The 20,073-nt window shown below is 38.5% G+C and overlaps 1 non-coding gene across 1 annotated transcript; it reads right to left on the reverse strand.

The window, feature by feature from the left end:
• Positions 1 to 680: 680 nt before the first annotated feature.
• TRNAG-CCC (transfer RNA glycine (anticodon CCC)) lies at positions 681 to 751 on the reverse strand. The gene has a single exon. It is a non-coding gene; the product is annotated as a tRNA-Gly (tRNA).
• Positions 752 to 20,073: the final 19,322 nt, after the last annotated feature.

The following is a 20,073-nucleotide window of genomic DNA, read 5'->3' on the forward strand; positions in this document are numbered from 1 at the left end:
TTGACCCACATTGCCTGGTACACGGAATCCCCGGAACACCGATGGGCCCACTGTGGGGACAGGCGGAGGCGCGGTGGCTGACGATGTTAATAAACTCGGTTCACGGCGTCTGGTGTACAGACGCCAGGGGCCTCCAGCCACCTCTGTGCGAGGCCCCCTCTCCGCAGCTCCCGTCCTGTCCACACGGGTTCCTCCCCACACGCCTCCCCCGCCACTGGGGTGACTGCCGGGCCCCGCGACTGTTCTCCTTCCAGGATCTTCATCTGTTGATCCTCGCTCCATAGTGATACGTGGCCCGGCGATCAACCCACGGTCCAGCCTGCGAATCAGTGACCTGATGGCTCTTTGGGTTCCTAAGATCTTCCAGGAGAAAGGCTGAAAGTTAACAGTGGTCTTAAGTCCAAATATTCTAAATCACGGAGCCACCAGAAACACTGCCACTTTCAAAGACAGACTCGTGAAGTGGTTGCTGAGTCCAAGCACTGCCTGGTCTCTGATTATGACATTGGTTTCTGAAAGTCTTAGGTTCCAGCTACAGCCCCACCACTTTGGTTGGCATTGCCCACAGTTTACAGCCGCAGCAACCAAAATCCCTAAACGACCGCACTTTGCTTGTGCAGTATATTTTGCGCAGTAGAAATACAAAAAGCACCAAAGGAACGGACGCGAGCAAACCAGCGTGCATTGGCCGGGAATCGAACCCGGGTCTCCCGCGTGGGAGGCGAGAATTCTACCATTGAACCACCAATGCTTGCCTTTGTCTGGGTGCAGGAGGAGTCATTAGAGTACTCAGCAAGCCTTAGCAACACTTCCAAAACAGATTCCAAAGACATCCAAACCAAAGGTTTTTACAGGAAAGTTATACTAACAAAACTATAAATATCAAAATATCTGATTTGCCTGGTCAAACTCTTAACTCTGAAAAAGACTTTCCAACTGCATAACAGACTTCGATAGAAAAACACCAGAAAATCATTTAGGTTCCTTGTTTCTGTTCCTAAATCTGCAATTTTCAGCCTCACATTGTTGTTTTAGTGGTTCTGAGAAGGTAACCTACCTGGTAGATTAGGTAAGTAAAGTTCTCATCCAAGGAGGAAGTAAGAATCAGAACCAGAATTAGTATTAAAAGAAAGAGGGGAGAAAAGAACAGAATCAAGATAGAGATAAGGAAGAAATAAATTTTGGTCTATGGAGTTAGTCCTTTGTAGCTTTTCTGGTAAAAGAGTAATGATCAGTCTTGTAGTCATTATAATAATTTTATATGTCTTCTTTTTAAGATGTGTAAAACATTGGAATGGATATATGATCTGAAAAGATCAATATTAAATTTCCAATCAGTGCTTAATAGTTTGGAATAATCCAATTTCCTAATTAATAAGCTTCAATTTATTAGCTGTATGAGGAGTAGACTATTTTAAAGAAATATTGATCATTGAAATAATAACATTGTGGTCTTTTGGTGAAGTTCAAATAGTGGAGAGAGTTCTTTCCTCAATTTTCTCTGGAGAAATTAGACTGAAGAGATGAACCTGGACAGCTGCCCCACATGCTCTGGGAGTCATTATGACTTTTTGAAAGACAGGAGCTGTGACATGCAGTCATGCTTCTCCTGCTGAGAAGTCAAGCTAGTTCCAGGCTGAGTCGTAAACTTGAGCTCTACAGGGAAAACGGCCATCACTTTGACTCTGAAGAGCTTTGGCTCTATCTGCCCCTCTACCCAACACCCAAGACACACGCCACATCTGGCCAACGGGCTTTCAATTACCACCTATATCAACCAGATCTGTATTGATTCCCACATCTCCTTCTAAACTATAAACCTGAACTTCCAATTCACAACTCTTAATTCACAAGTTAATGCCTCATACACATCTCAGAGTTACAAATGCTAAAACTCAATGCACCAGTGAGTTCCCTGTCAGCATCATACACCACTCTCCTACCTCAACACTCTAAGATCAGACCCAGACACAGCATCCCCAAAACACTGTCCTGTGTTTCAGTTGATCACTAAAATAGCACTCAAATCTGTTCCTACCCCCGGCTCGTACATTTACCCTCGCCACTGTCCATCCAAACCATATCTTGCTATTCCTTTTGGATAAATGCTCTCAGCCTCCCAGCACAGAAATTTATATCCAGTATAATTAATAAATAGTGCTTAAATTTGTTGGACTCTTTACAGACCCACTGCCACTTCATCACTACCTTCTTCCATCCATCACTTCTTACCTCCATTAATAAGCAGATCAAAAACTGGCCTCCCGACCGCCAAGTCTAGTATACTCCAATCCATTTGCCACACTGCACTCTGACTCTGGTGTAAATCTGGACACACCTGTAGCCTAAATGCACATCAACCAACACACTAGCTAAACAATGGCAATCCTCCCCCAATCCGCCCCCCCCCCCTTGGTCACTGGAGCCCTGGAAACCATGGGAGGTGCTGGGAAAAGAATTGCAGTGGATCAACCCCTGGAGCTAGTGTGTTCTGGACTTGTGTTGGCTTTGAAACATATGTACATATCAGAGAAGCACAAGTCTCTGGCAGGGGTTGGAAATTAGGAAGCAAGGACAAAAAGAAGTCACTGTGCTGGTGCACCTGGCCTTTGGACTTTTCAATTTCACCAAGTCAGGTCCCTAGCGCATGGGATAAAGGCCACCAAAAGGCCTCTGTAGGAAGTTCCCTAGAGGAAACATTCTGAAACTTGATTTTATAAGAATTCTTAGTAGTCAAGCTTCAGAGATGTCCTAGAAGCACAGAGGTCTCCATACAGGGACAATTTTGGATTCCTCAGCTGAGAATTTATATCCTTTAGAAGGAGCTGGATCCCACCTGCAGTTCTCTTCCATCCTAGACCAAGCTCCAGAAACAGTAGGCTGCTTAGTATAGCTGGGATCTGTGTGGTCATTGAGTCCAGGTATGGACAGGTGGCTCCATTTCTGTCAGGAAGCCACTAGATGAAGTCCTAGGGCCTGCTCTGGGTTGTGGGAGAAGCAACTTCACGAAGTATTGGATGTGTTATGAGCTATGAAGAATACCTTAAACTAAGAATATGGTGCTTCAGTTTCAAGCATCTTTTCTCCCACCTGAGCAACCAAAGTTTGATTGCAGGCCAATATATATAGCTGTTTTTCTTCTTTTTTCTCCATCACAGTAACTTCATTTGCTACCTCTACTTGAGTCTTTATTGCAAAGGCAAGTCTGCTCCATGCAATGATTCAACGGTTAAGGACAAAGATGCAGTCATTTGAGGAAAGACAGGAAAAAGATAAAATGGGGCAATGTTTTGGAAACAAAAATTATTAAAGAATGTTTCTACACAGTGACTTGGCAGCCTTGGGACTGGGACAGGCCTATTACCATGAAGGATTGGTGCTTGGCATGAGGTGCACAACCACTCCTCTGGGTGCAGCTTCCAAGGCAGGTAGTAAGTTCTGGTGTGTTGCTGGGACATGTAACATTTGGAACTAATTCTTGCCACACTCATGTGCATAACCCCTGATACCATGACATTACCTACCAGCAAATCAGAGTCCTAGAATATGAAGAATAAGTTTATATTCTGCCACTTCATCACTACCTTCTTCCATCTATTTATATTCTATATAGAAATTCCCTGGTGAATCCTAGGTGTGTGTTTCTCTCTTTGGAAATTAGTTTAGGAAAAAGGTCAGAAGATTTCCCTCCCTTGTCATGCCTATATTCTTCTGATTTTCTAATGTCAAGATGCATGTAAATGTACCCCTAGGAGGAGATTTGAGGAGCATAGAGAAAGTCTCGCCCTCTCCCTTAGGTTGCCATTCCATGAAATTTTCTTGAACTTCCTGTATATTACATTGGTTCAGAAAGATGAGGAATCTGGCCAATAAAGAAATTTCTCTCTTCAGGTCACTGCACAGGTCATTACAACATCACAAATGGTCAAAATCATACATTAAGTTAACTCTAGGAACCTAGTATTCGAGAAGTCAACTGTTCATTTTGAATACTAGTTATTTACCTCTTCTAACAGCCTACGAGACAAGTAACTTTACAATTAGAGGGGTATTTAGAACTTCTGGCTTAGGTGGGCATAGCAATTGCAGAATAAAAGCTGTTCAGGATGAGAGAGAAACGTGTGGGAGAAGTGCTAGGAAGTGCTAATGCCAATCAGCTGTAATTGTCCACCGCTCACTTAACAGCTGAACTCCCTAACTGACCGACCGCATGGCCGCTCTTCACAAATGAGACTACAGCAAGGGCATATGTGGACAGCCCACATGCCAAAGCAGAGAGCATGTCCACCTTCTCTCTACTCTCTCCAAATCTGCCAGCTCCAGAAGGCTGAGAGTGTAAGACCTCTGCTTCTCTGGTACAAGCACAGGAAACACAGTAATTTAGGCCATTCTCATGCAAGAAGGACAGGGAAATGGTCATCACCAGTCTTGGTGTTCTGAAGAGAGAAAATTAAGGGCAGGGGGTGGGACACAATGTCTGAGGTTTGGTGGGGTGGTGGAAGACTGTTCTGGTTCGAATATCTCCTTCTGTTGCTCAGTGATAAGGGAAGCTTAGCTCGCATCAGAGGAGCCACAGAAATGAGCTCTCCACACACTGTGGGAGGCAGAGACAAAAGAGCAGCAGAAAGCTGGGCAGAGCGGGCAGGGAGTGTGGCACCAACATTCACCCATCCCCATGCCAAAGGCACTGTCATCCTGGGTTCTTTCCTACAGTCTCCCCTGACGCCAGGCAGTTAATAACCTAGGATTCACCTAGGGAAGAAGTTGGCTGACCTCAGGGCAGGCTGTGGTGTGGGAATCATCCTAAATTATAACATGACAATAATTACTTATACACAAGTTTGAAAGATAAGATATCTTTAAACATTTATTAGTTTATTATTCCTTTATATTTGGAGAGTGAAGAAGAAAATATCAAAGCTCTTTGTCTAATAAAATGGCTCATGGAGATTAATTTATATGTCACTACCCATGATAACCATTTAGCAAAACAGGCATTTAGAAATGAATGGTTATATTTCACAAGAGAAATATTCTGAAGTCATGTTTTTTGCCGTAAAGTCTATTCATGTAGCTGACTTTTGGATAATGTTTTCAATAAAGCTCCTTTTGTCTCCTTTTGTTTTCAACCTTTTTCGTCGCTTTATGGTTTTGATATGTCTCTTGAATACAGCATGTAGTTAATTTTTAAATCTAGTCTAGCAATATTTATTTTTTACTGAATAATTTGGTCTACTTACACTTAATTGCCAATATAATTAATTTTTAATCTATCATCTTTATTTTTTTCTATTTGTCCTGCTTGTTCTATGTTTCTATTTCTCTCATTTTTGCTTGGTTTTTTTGGATTGGTTATCTTTTAAACTATTATAACATTATACTTTTTATTGTTTTATATACTTTGCTTCAAATTTTTCTTGCATATTTTTAATAGTATTTCACTTTGCTTCTATTCTTTTAGTGGTTAATTTTAAAATTACATCTTAATCTTTAATTTATCAAGCATAGTAGTAATTATTACTCTTACCCTCATCCTGGACAGTATAAAAAACTTGGAATACTTTTGTTCCATTTAGTCTCACTCTGTGTATATGCTGTTTTCATTTATTATAGTTCAAACCGTTTTTAAACCCCAGAAGACTATTTATATATTTTTATATTGTCAATGTTAATTTAGATTTATCCATGTATTTACTACTCTCTTTCTCTTTTTTTCTTTCTTTGTCTGGCTTTCCATGTGGAATCATTTTCCCTCTGCCTGGGAAGCATTGTTTAGAAATGTCTTTTGAGTTGGTCTGCTGGTGAAGAACTGTTTCAGTTTTTTTTTTTTAATGAAAGTATCTTTACCTTTCCTTAATTAATAAAGGCTATTTTTATTAAATCTAGAAGTATAGAAGTCTGCTATACTTCTTTGAGTGCGATGCTTTTTGAATGTAAACTCTCTTTTTTCTCTGGATGCTTTTTGCAATTTTTGTCTTTGTTTTTGATTTTCTGCAGTTTTTCTATGATGTCTCTAGCACTGATGTTCATTTATTTACCTTGTATGGGATTGCTTGGCCCTCTTGAATTGTTGATTTGTGTCTTTCATGTTGTCCGGAAAATTGTCAAACATTACTTCTTCAAATATTGCCTTTACCCTGTTTCTTCTCTCTTCTACTTCTGAGTCTCTAAAAGTAAGGTAGAACTTCTCATTCTATTTGCTGTTTTTTAATTGTTTGTGTGTCTAACACTACATTTTTTCTCCTTGTTCTACATTTTGAATTTCTCTTCTTCCTCATCTTCCCCTATACTAATTCTTTCTTCAGCTGTGACTGCTCTCCTGTTAACTCTTCCACTGAGTTCTTAGTTATTTTTATTTCATTTTATAATTTTTTTCCACCAAGTAAAGAAAATGTTTCCAGGAAGAGGAAAGGATTAACTGTCCAATGTTATTTATAGATTAAATGAGGGTAAGAATTGACCATTGGGTTTAGCAAAATTAGTCATTGGTGACCTTGACAAGGGTAGTTACAGGGGATGATGGAGATAAAGGCATGATCGTAATGGGTTCTAGAAGAGAGACTGAATAAGCAAATGGACAATGGCCAGACCACATATAAAAATAGAATTCTGATCTACAATCTGCAGCAACTAGCCTGGGAAACCAACCCAATAACTATGCTAACCAGCCTAGAAAGTCAACCTACTGCCTGTAAGTCAGAGTTGTAGAAAGTCTAAACCATTATCTCAAGCAAACAGGAAGCCAAACAATAACCTCTGTAATGATCAACCCAAAATGGCCAGGACTTGGTTAATAAGTAACAGTTTCCCTAATTTTTGTCCCTGCTTCCAACTTAGGATCAACTAGAGAAAGCAAAATATGCACACTCCTAACCTATATAATTATGTAGGACACCTTGCTTCTCGTTAGCTCTAATTCCCCATGCCGACAGCCTCCAATCACTGCACACCTAAAACCTTCCCTTTTTTCCATAAAGCTTTCCCACTCTTCTGCCTGCCTTTCAGTTTCTACTAAATCCAAGTGATAGCGCCTGGCTGCTTTGCTATAACAAGTTCTGAATAAATGGACTTTGCTCATTCTCATTTGAATGGGTTCATCATTTTAGAATTTTTGCTTGACTCATCTCTAAATCTGTTCTATCACTTTTTATAGTTCCCAGTTTGTGACAAAATATTTAAAAAAAAACCCGCAATGAGATAACAAAGCTTTCCCCTTCTGCATGATAATTTGACCTTTAATTAACCTTCCAGCTCTATTTTCCTGAAACCTTCTAAGGGTGAAATATCACTATATTAATAAGCAACATCGTATGATAAAAAATGATTCCTGATCGATAGGCTACAGCTGGACTTGGGAAAGTAATAGGTATCTGGTGAGAAGCCATACTTTGAGCTTCCCTGAATGCAGTGACTCTTGTAACTTGCATAAACCTTGCATGGACATTGGAAACTGTGCTATAAAGTTTTTGCAAGAGATATTGGCTCCTCAGAGACTTGTAGTTTCTAAGCCAGGGTGGCTGCAATCTGTCTTGTTCCCTCATACCTCACGCTTCAGCTGTCCTGGAGTGGAGAGTGAGGGGCAGAGAACCAAGAGAATATCTCTGGGGTGACAGTGCAGACTGCTACATAGACTACTGCAAGGACCACTCCCACAGCAGAACAATGCCTGCGGCTGCCCTCCTAACAGCTTTGGTTCTTATTCTGTATCTTTCTGAGTAGACTGGTGCCATGTGTGGCCTATGAGGGTCTTGCAATCCTGAATGTTTAGTTGAAGCTAAGAAAACTCCCTAGTGAGCAACATTCTTCCAAATTTTTTTAAAAGTTTTATTGAGATATAATTGACGTACAACATTATATTAGTTTCAGGTGTACGACATAATGATTTGATATTCGTATATGTTGCAAAATGATCACCACAATAGGTCTAGTTAACATCAGTCAACATACATAGTTACAGAAGTTTTTTCTCTTATGATGAGAACTTTTTTTCTTTTTTTTGGAAGATTAGCCCTGAGCTAACATCTGCTCCCAATTCTCCTGTTTTTGCTGAGGAAGACTGGCCCTGAGCTAACATCCGTGCCCATCGTCCTCTACTTTATATGGGGGACGCCTATCACAGCATGGCTTGCCAAGTGGTGCCATGTCTGCACCCGGGATCCGAACCTACAAACCCCAGGCGGCCAAAGCAGAATGTGTGCACTTAACCGCTGCGCCACCAGGCCAGCGCCTGATGAGAACTTTTAAGATTTACTGTCTTAGCAACTTCCAAATACACAATACAGTATTCAACTATGGTCGCCATGCTGTGCATTACATCCCCATTACTTATTTATTTCACAACTGGAAGTTTGTACCTTTTGACTCCTTTCACCCATTTTGCAACACCCCCCTAACCTCTGGCAACCATCAATCTGTTCTCTATAACTACAAGCTTGTTTTTCGGGTTGTTTTAGATTCCACATATAAGTGAGATCATATGGTATTTGTCTTTCTATGTCTGACTTGTTTTACTTAGCATGATGCCCTCAAGGTCTATCCATGTTGCCGCAAATGTCAAGATTTCATTCTTTTTTATGGCTGAATAATATTCCTCTGTGTGTGTGTGTGTGTGTGTGTGTGTGTGTGTGTGTATACAAGGTTGTTTCCATAGCTTGGCTATTGTAAATAATGCTGCAATGACATGAGGGTGTGTATATTTTTTGAAGTTAAGTGTTTTCAAAATTTTCATTTGTTTCATGAACAACGTAGACATGATTGTTTTACAATGTTTCTGATAACTCTGACATCTCTAATATTTTTAGGGTCAGTTTCTGTTGCCTGCTGTGTCTGATGGTTCTCATTCATGGAGTCTAGTTCTTTTGTGTTCATTATCTTTGAGTATATGCTACACGTTGTATTTGAAAAAATCAGTTTAGGAATAATCTGAGACCTACAACGAAGGCTTTCCTGCCAGGCGGCTGGGAGCACTCTCAGTCTATAATTGCCTTAAACCAAGTAAAAACTTAACTGTATTACACAGGGGATGTTTCATTCTAGTTCACCTTCATCCTAAGATTATAGCCGTTTGGGGTCCTGGCTTTGTGTAGGAATGCTCTTCTGGTAGATTTCCCAAACTGTGCAGAGCCTGGTCTTTTATTTCTTCCCCATTCGCCACAGGAGGCTGTCATACCTAATTTGCAGGATCAGGAAATGCTCTTAGCAAAAATGTAGTTTCTGCGCTTGCTTATGTCTCTGGGTTCCAGTTTTTCCTTTACTTTAGACTTAGTAATTCTTCATTGTCTAACCATCACCTTAATGCATTTAAGAATATGTTTTCTTATCCACCCTTTTTTTTTCTTATGCACCCTTGGTTTGTTTTCAGAAGGAATATTAACATAACTAACCTAGCCACTATTATCATCATCAACTTTTAAAATATACTAAATGCCTCAAAAAATAAAGTCATATTTTAATGCTATGGCTCTGACTTAAGCTAAGTTGCTGACACCACAAGATGGAGTATAAATCACAGTCCCACCACTGTAAAAACTGTCAGGCCACTACAAATACAAATTTTATTACAGAAAACTACTACAGAATTTTCTTTCCCCTTTTTTTCCTAACTAGGTCCAGCTACCAGTCTATTCTGGGCCATGAAATCAAAGGCTGCAGTCTCAAAATCTAACACTTTTTCCTTTTGACCCCTAAATGGCAATCCTATACATGCTCAGACTTTCCTTTGGAAAAGATAACAGTCACGTTACTTAAAATTCAACATTTATTATTTTATTGTGTAGTTAGAAGAGTCTAGTAGACAGACGTATATATGAATATTGGCCAGAAATTGAGCTAACTTTTGACAAGTGGGAATCAAGAATACTACCACAGAACCATCAATGCCAAAAATGTCTATCAGCCTCAGCTTTACCTATTTGAACAAGATGGCATAGCCTAGTTTTACCCCAACGGAGAGCATACTGTTTGGCATTTTCCAGTGTCCTTGAAATTTTCAACTACCCACCAGAGGACAGGTCACATGGAACTAAGGAACAAAGGGCTCCAGGTTCCATCAAGTGCCTTCAAGTGACAGGAGTAGAGATTTAAACAAACAGAAGCTGGGTCAGCACAGGAAGGTGGCTCTGCTGTCGCAGTCCTCTACAGCACAAAAGTACAGGGTTTACTTAGGATTTTAAGAAAGTGATAGAGAAATTCTCCACCAGTCTTTATCCTAGAGATGTTTTTGGTGGTTGCGACCCTACTGGGCAATAACCCTGCGATCCTTTCTAGCTGTGAGGATATCCTAGACTGGAAGGAGCCCAGAAACCTAATTTCTGGCACTCCTGGCCATCACAAAGCCCATACAACAGGTCTATGCATTGTCTAACGTTGAATCTGGAAACGGTCATTACCATTGTTTCCTATTTGAAGGGTCATCTCATTTCCTGCTTCAAAAGGAGATCCATAAATTACAGCTTAGGACCACATTCTCAATTTTTAGGTGGAAAATGGTCTCCAGAGACATCAGACACAATAAAATACTTCCTCAGATGACAGGGAAGTATACGATTGCGAGTCAGGAAAGGAGGAATGTTCTTTTAGGAGGTACAGAAATTGAAAGAGCAATTGAAATTATGCCAACCACCCTTCATGGCCTATATAGGCGGAAATTCTTGCCTTACTCAACCAGTCGATAAACAGATCCTCTAGCAAACGAGTTACCAAGGTGAAAAATAAACTTTAGTCTGGCTCAGTTCTCTTCTGACCCACATGCTCTTGAAATTTTGAAAACATTTCACTTTTTCTTTCTTTTTGTGTTTCAGTGCAGATAATTTCTTTTGATCTATCTCAAGTTAATTTTTCAGGTCAACATTTGTTGAATATTGACAATTTCATATGGTTCAATGTAATATATTAACCTAATGGGCAAAATTCAAATTTGCTTGTATGTTGCTAAATATAATTTTTTTAAAGGCTTTGCCAATTTGCTGCTTTTGACAGTGTATAAAAGTATGCATTTTCTTTCATTCTTTTCAACTTGATATTATGTATAATTTTTACAAACCTGAGGAAGAGGTTATGGGAACTCCTGACTAATAGCTGGTTATTCAGAAACACAGGGGACAACCAACTGGACTTGCAACTGGCATCTGAAGTGGGGGCAGTTTTGTGGGACAGAGCCCTTAATCTGTGGGGTCTGTGCTAGCTCTGGGCAGTTAGTACCAGAATTGCTTAATGTCAGGGGAAAACTCCCCACACATTTGATGTCAGAAGTGTTGTGAGTAGAGAAAATAAGTTTTTTCTTTTAAGGTATATAAAAGAGAAACCACCTTTAAACTCACTTAGCTTGGGGAAGTGAGAGTAGTGAGAGTACCACACATCTGATATGGGAAATGGCTTTTCCCCCTGTGAATCTTCTGAACTGAACCAATTGCCATTTATTTGAGGTAGGATCACAATATTCCTAATCAAAGGAGGCAGAATAGTGATATGATCCCAGGAAGTCCTTGCACTCCCCTCTATTACTCTAATCTTGTCTGTTTTGTTTGGTGTCATAGACCATAATTTTTGAGACTATAGAGACAGGACTGAAGACCAGGCCATGGTAGGGACAGCAATGTTTCTAAGGGCAAGACAACCAAGACTTGGATCTAGAAGGGAGTAGTGGAATGGCAAAGGATATGGTTGTGACTTGGGAACCCCCTCAATCCTCCCTGGGTTAGTATTTGTCATCCTCTTATTTATGCTGCATAAACATAGCTATCTTCCTTCCTTCCAAGAGAAAACTTTGACACAAACCATGCATTACAGTTATATTATGACGTCTTCATGGAGTCAAGTAAGAAGAAGGCAGGCCAGAGGATCCAGTCTGGAATTCTAACTGTGTCTTGAACAGGGTCTTTATTGAGTTCTACCCTAATATCTTAAATTATAGTTGTAAAGAGAAATGTCTCCCTTTGTCTATTTTGACCACGAGAAGACTGTGCTTACCCTCTGAAAAGTCAGAAGATAAGACAACATCTACTACCCTTACCAAGTGCTAATAGGCCACCTTGAAGATGTAAATGCTTTATTTCTTGACTCTCACCACACCTCTACTGAAAAGGACTAATTTTCCCCAGAAAGGACCTGGTTTTGACCAAATCCTGGCCCCCTCCCCTTCCACATGATAAAGCTGCTAATTATCTGAGAAAAGATTCCTAAATTACAGTGTACTGGGAAGCATACTCAGGGTCAATTAGCCATAATTCTGTTTCTGTTAAATCTCATAATTATTATATCACTGCTGCACAAAATCAGACTTGGAGCTAGTTTGTGTCTCATTGCACCATTTATTAACTTTTTGACTATGAGCAAGTTACTGGACCTCTGTTAGCTTTGTCATGCACAATACTGAGATAATAGTAAGATCAACCAAGTAAAACGTTGGAATGTTCCCAGCCTTGTTTAGATGGATGAATCTACTCAAATTTATGTTACTTTGCCTTTCCAATAAGTTTTGTTTTCATTCCCTGCTGAGAATCAGTCTAGAGGCTATTAGAAGAAGAGAAACTAAGTTGTTGTGGCAAGAACAAGCTAGACGATGAGTGAAAGTCAACCTTACCTATAGACTAGATAAAACCCTAAGAAACAAAGTCATTGTGCAGACATTTTCAAGGATTAAGACCACTGTATGTGCTTCTTCTGATCCCCAAAAGTATAAGATTTTCATTCAAATAACTTTTTTCCATGACAAAATATTGCTGAGTCCATCAATTCTCATCTACCCACACCTAGTAGTTCTGTGAGCTGAGAGCTTTTCAAAGTTCAGAAAAACTGGTCTAAATTCCACAAACCTTGATCACAGAGTGTGGGTTACTTATTGTCTGGACTGTGTGCTGGAGGAAGTGTAGGCAGGAGGACTAGCTGAGTCAGCTAGAAGCTTCTAGCTGAAATAGTATTGCATTGTAAAATGCGCTTCAAACTGTCCATTTGACTTCTGGTGACATTTCCTTACCACTATTCCAATCTGCCTCCTCTCAGAGTTTATTACAAGGGAAATATCACCACCATTATTCATCATTAATGCTTCAGAATATTGAGGGACAGAACTGTATTACCAATAGTAAAGTTCTTAGAAATTCTGGGTTATGTAGTCACAAAGGAGGTCATTTCTTTTGCATATATGTCCAATGTTGAAAGGATTGAGAGTACGCAGATAGTCAGCATCTTCATAGATAGGTATGCCATAAGTTGAGTAGTTTGAGGGGAAGGGTGATAGACTAGAACTTTTTCAGAAAACGTTCTGTACATTAGGATTCCATGGCTATGAACTTTTGGTAATATTCTGTTGCCACCGCCTAGAGCATGAAATTGGTGAAAGGATTCTCCTCTAGTGATTTCATTCTGGGGATTATCTTTACAATTTCTTATACAAAACGTGCAAGATATACTTTTAGGAGAATCACCAAAGAATAGAAATAGTATATAAAAATTCCAAACCATAAGAAGAGGGAAATGGAAAAAGAAAAATAGCTAATAAAGGAAAAACCATTTAAAAGTCAAGGAAATTTGAAATACTTCTCAATAACCAATAATTGAAACACCATGAGTCCAAATTAATGGAATGTGGCTAAAAGGGTAATTAGAATAAAAAAGAAACTCTTATATTCTTATATTAGAAGTGAAGAAATGTTAAATTAACCTAAGCATGAGACTTAAAGTTAGAAAAAGGACAGAACAAATCCAACAAAAAGAAGAGAAGGAAGATAAAAGAAATAAGAGCAGAAATAATTGAAATAGAAAAACAAAGATAGAATAAATAGAATCTACAAAGTCTAAAGTTAGTTCTTTGAAAAGACCAACAACATCAAGAAACTTCTGGTGAAATTGTGATGGATATAAAGCAGAAATTTTAAGTACAAAACATTGACAAGTCAAATCCATCAATATCTAAAACTGCATGATAAACCATGATGAAATCAGATTTACTCAGGAATTTAAGAGTTTTTTAACAGCAGAAAAATCTATAAACATAATTAGACACATTAACAAATTTAAGGAGGAATATTATATTATCATCTCAATTCACAGAGAAAAAGCACTTGATAAAAGTTAACAACATTTTATGATTTAGCAAACTAAGAAATAAAGCATGATTTTCCTGAAAAAATATACCTACCAAAATCCTACAGAAAATACTCATATATGGATTGGAAAGAAATAAAGAAAGCTCTATAACACTTGCAGATAATATAAATTTCTATGAAAAAACACAAAAGAATCTGAAAATAAATAATCTGAAAAAAATTTTAAAGACTTTAGTAAAGTATCTGAATATGAAGGCATCACTCCATAAATCAACTGAATTTCCATTATACCATAAACAAACATTTAGAAAGTGTAAATTTTAAACTACCATTTAAATTAGCAAAAATATACACACTCACTCACACACATACACACACCCCCCCTAAGAAGAAATCCCACAAGATCTGTGCAAAATCTATATGGAGAAAACTGTGCAACTTATGGAAAATTATTGAGGAACACCAAAGACTTGGGTAGATATACCAAATCCGTGGTTTGGAAGACTAAAGTCATAAAGATACAAATCCTCCCCAAATTAATATACATATTCAATGTAATTCTGATCTAAATACAAAAAATATTAAGAAATCTGACAAGCTGATTCAATATGTCCATGAATGAGCAACAATACAAGAATAACTATGACACCACTGAAGATGGATAAGTTAAGGAGACGTGCACTACCATATGTCACAATGTATTAGAAAGCCATATTATTAAGACAGTATGGTATTGGCGCAGGGATAGGAAAATTGCAAATGAAACAGCATAAACTCTAGGAAGAGAACCACATGTATATGAAAACTTATTTTGTGATAGAATTGTCAGTTCACTTCAGAGAGGGAATGATTTACGTTTTTAAATGGTGCTGGGACAATTGGTTATACATGTGGAAAAAAAGAAATTGGATACCTGCCTCACACCACATACAGACATAATTTACAGATAGATTTAAGACTTAAATGTAAAAGGTAAGCTTTTAGAAGAAAATACTTTGGAATAGGTAAGGACTTCAAAAACAAGACAATACTAACCATAAAATGAAATATCGATAAATTTACATTAAAATTAAGAGTTTTTGTATATGAAAACACAACATAAAGTGAAAAGACAAGTCACAGATCACAAAAAAATAACTGCAACACATGTAACCCCCAAGCCAGATTGAATCTTAAAGCTTCTACAAATCATTAAGAAAAAGATAAAAATGCACAAAATGAGTAAAATAAAAGCCACGAACAGAGATTTCATTGAGGAAACTACACAAATGGTGAATAAACATATGAAAAAGTGTTCAATGTCATTAGTAATCAGGGCAATGCAAATGAATACTACAACAGAGTGCTAGTTTATAACCGTTAAGTTGGGAAGAGAGACTAAGAAGTCTTACTACAATATCAAATATTAGCAAGGACATTAGCAAAATAGAAATCCTTATATCCTGCTGATGGCAGTTTAAACTAGTATAGCCACTGAGAAACTAACTTAGCATCATCTTATAAAATCAAAAATTCATATACATATAATATCTTTGTTTTTGAGAGATACTTTCACTGGGCATAGAATTCCAGGTTGAGAGATTGCTTTCCTTCAGTTCTTTAAAGATATTGCTACATTATCTTCTCACTTGCATTGTTTCCAACAAAACATCAGATGTCATCCTTATCTTCATTCCTCTGCCTCTGTGTAACATATCTTTTTTCTCTGGCTGCTTTTGAGATTTTTTTTTTCTTTTACTGTTAATTTTGAGTAATTTGATTATTATGATCTTATGTTGTTTTATTCATGGCTTGTGTGTGTGTGCATGCTTGGGGTTTGTTGAGATTCTTGGATCTATGAATTTATAGTTTTCATCAAGTTTGGAAAATTTTGGGCCATTATTTCTTCAAATATATTTTCTGTCCACCCCCGCTTTTCAGGGACTCCAATTACACGTATATTGTTACTGAAAGTTTTGTCTTCGATCCTGATGCCAAGCCAAATAACAACAACAGAGTCTTGGGTGAAATAGGAAAGGCTTTACTTTGCCAGGCAGTAGGAGAAAAGCAAGGGCCAGTGCCCCAAAACTGCTTGCTCCCTGTTAAGAAAGGAGTAGGAGTTTTTATTTTGGTTTTAGGTAGGGGACGGGGGACTGGGGCCGTGGACTTCTTGGTCAGCATTTGCCCATAAGCCTGTGTCTGGGGCTGCTTCCAGAGGAGGAAACAAAATATTTCTCAGATGAGTGTCCTTGACTGTTTATCTCCATGGTAGAAGGTAGACTGTTATGTCAGGAAGCCAAGGAGTTGGGCCTGGGAAGCTTTGGTTTCTTGATATTCTCCGGACCTTAGTTTCTCTGTAAAAGAACTTCAATGTCCTGCAATTAGCCACAACTTTAGTGGGAGCCCAGTGTGAGGTCATCTGGACTTTAACAATTTGTATCTTCTATTTGGCTCTATAGTTCAGGGAGTCAGAGGTTAAAGAAACAATTATTTACACATGAGTGTAACTAAAGAACCAGGGAATTGGGAATGTGTGCCTTTAGTTTCAACCCATATATGCTGGTTTCACTGTAGGGGAAACAATATCAGGGCTGATATTAACTAAAAGCTGGTAACAATATTAAGCCATTACCACACCTCACTGATCCTCTTTATCTTCTTTTTCATTCTGTGTTTCATTTTGGATAGGTACTATTGCTATAATGTCTTCATATTCACTAATCTTTTCTTCTGCAATGTCTAATCTGCTCTTAATCCCATCCAATATATCAGATTTCATCTCTAGAAGTTGGATTTTGGTCTTGTGATATCTTCCACCTCTCCACTTTACTGAGGTAAGACCCGTCTGAGTATTCTATCACATACCTCATGAATTATGATGTTTTCCTTTCCGGCTGTTGGGAACTGGCACTATTTCCAGCCCTGTGTGAGCACTGAGGGCTACTCCATCTAATCCTTTCAAGTTCTTTCCCAGGCCTGAGGTAGTTTTCTCCCACAAATAACTGGTCCCTATTCTGCTGAATGCTTGAGGGGAATTCCCTGTACCTGGAGACTTCTGTCTCTGTGCAGCTTTCTCCTTTGCAGTTTTTTGGCCTGTGAACTCTAGCCAGCTTGGTCTCTCCAGACTCTCAGCAACATCTTCTCAACTCAGAGATTCCACTGGGGTTTGCCTGAATCGCCCATCCCAGCACCACAGCCTGAAGACCCTCTCAATGCAGTGAGCTGGGGCAATCACAGGCTCATCTCTTTTCTTTCCCATCCCTCAGGGATGACTGTGCTTTGTTGCCTGATGGCCACTGTTTTGAAAAACGTTGTTTAATATATTTTGTTCATTTTTGTTTTTATTTCAGGTGAGATGATAAATCCAATCTTTGCTACTCTATCTTGGCCAGAAATCTTGTATGTTATTAATAATATTTTAGTTCTTAATTTGAGTGGTGGGTTCATTAGTATTCATTTGCTTATTGTGTGTCATAGCCAAATACACATATATATTACACATTCTGTCATTTGTATAAAATATTGCATAACATTTTTTAAGTTCTGAAAAGAAATAAAGATTTTTTTCTCCCCCTGGGGTGGAACAAGGGCAAAAAAAAAAAAACAAAGGAAGAGTTTGTGGCCAACCTCCTACTTCCCTACCTTCCTGAACCCTCTATCTGTTCTAGTCACCAACCCCCATCTTGACCAACTTCCTCCTGCTCTTGTCATGATGACTGTGAAGGTGTTTTCCTGACACATCAAGGTGGTCGAGGGAAGATGGTGCTAGCTTGGGGAACATGGACGATCAGGAGCTTTCACATGCTATGATCCAACAAACCATTGTGGCCTCCCCTGTTTATAGTACTAGATGAAGGCCTTTCAGGATAGTGCTGACTTACACATCAGACTGCCAAATATTGAGGGAGGAGTTCATGTGAAGAGTTTCTCTGTTTCAGATGATACCTATTTTTAGAATATAAGCTACTCAAATGTTTTAACACTTTCCCCCTCCCCCTCTGGCCTTTTCAGTTTGGCCAGAACCCCTTGCTGCTGTTGATACCGACCCTGATATCAGTTTCCCCACATTAAACCCAGCATATATGGGGTTAAAACCAAAACACTCATTCCCTGCTTACTCTCTGGCTTCCTGGCTCCAGAATCCACTATCCTCCATGGAGACAGGCACCATCAAGGACAAGCACCTGGATCATCTCCACCCCACAAAGAGATACAGGCTGGTGGGAAAGCTGCTGACCAGCAAGGGCATATGCTCCCCCTCCCCTATCTAAAACCCCTATCTAAAACTCCTTTTAGCTTTTTGGGGAGTTTGGGATTTCAGCGTTAGCTGCCCTCTCTCCTTACTCAGCGCTGTGCAAAAATAAAATTCCTGCTTTCTTTCACCACTACCGGTGTCAGAGATTGGCTTGCTGTTCCATAACACTGTGATGCAGGAACAAAATCAAAATGCAGTGATTTGCTATCTTGAGGATGATGGAAAATGTATGCAAAAGCAGACAGACTGAGATTTATAATGGTTTGATTAGTAAAAAGCTTAGGAAGGAACCTCAAGGGCACACAGGACAATTAGACAATGGGCTTAACGAGTATATTCACGATGACAAAAAAAAAGTGGGATTAAGGGAAGAGGAAATGGACAAAGTCATTCCACATTGAAACAATCTATAAAAGACAAATTATAACACCACCAGAAATTAACTGTAAAGACTAGATGATATAAATATAAAGTCACAGATGAGGATTAAATTTTTTTTAAGTTGATGAAATCACCTTGAGGGATGCAGGAACCAGAGAAAGATTTGATAGATGAAGCAGTAAGAATAAGAATAAAAAAATCAATTGAATTTCTAATGAAACTAGAAATTGAACCAATGTGGAACTTTTTACAGTGAATGATAGTTGAAGAAAAACATCAGGTAAAGTTTATCTGAATCTCCTGAAAAACACTTCCAGCATTAGCAAATATATAAGGTAATATATTTCATCTGTTCAAGAGATGTTACAACAGCGTACAAAACGTGTTAAGTTAAATCGTGTTGTAGACAATTATACACAATTATTTACCTAAAATTTACTTGATATATTTCAATACTTCCTAAAATATATGGTTGTTAAGGGAAAATAAGATCACCAACTGCTTTTTACTCGTAAAGAGTGCAAAAATAAAATTAATTTTGGGTCATTTCTTTGTGAGATTTAGATTATCCTACCTTTTAAAAAGTATATCAAATAATTGTTCACAAATCATTTTTTATTGTAGAGAAGAGAACAATTTTAATTAAAACAGGCAACTAATACTTTGCATCTACCTTCGAGAAAAGTGTATTTGTGAAGTGATTTTAAAAGCATGAAGCCGATGAGTAAGATGGTATTATAAAATATCACCAATGTATGGAAATATAAATGTCACATATAGATGTAAATTCTCGTAACGGTTCTTGTGAGCATCATGATTTTCATTAGCCACTAAATACTGGAGACTATCCTGCCTTAGTTACAATGTTTGCTCCATTATCTCCTAGTTCTTTTTACTGGATTCAGACCTACATCAGGGGATGTTTGCTCAACATTTGGAAACTACAGATGCTTATTAGACAAAAAGCATTTCATCCTTCTAAGTCATGGATCTCTTTCATTCCTCTTCCACAAGACTACTCATTCCCCCATGTTTTCCTGGTCAATGAAACACATTCGCATATTTTTTAAAGAAGCAGCTATTTTACTACAAATCAGAAATTGTAAGGGATGTGGTGGGTACTGTTATGCTCTATTGCTGAGAATGTAGAGGAGATCAAAGTGCCTGGTTTCGAATCCTGCTTCTACCTTTTACAACCTTGGACAAGATACCAAATTCCTCTTTGACTAGTTGCATCATTTGTAAAATGGAAATAACGATAGTGTCTACCCATAGTTTATTGTGAGGATTAAATGAGAAAATACATATCAAGCATACTTGCCTGGTGCATAATAAACACTGTACAAATATATGCGATGATGGTGGTAATGATCAGACAATCTGACAGCATCTATCCAAAGAAGAAATGTCCAT

The sequence above is a fragment of the Equus przewalskii genome, unplaced genomic scaffold (genome assembly GCF_037783145.1).
Source record: "Equus przewalskii isolate Varuska unplaced genomic scaffold, EquPr2 ChrUn-12, whole genome shotgun sequence".
Classification (NCBI taxonomy): Eukaryota; Metazoa; Chordata; class Mammalia; order Perissodactyla; family Equidae; genus Equus; species Equus przewalskii.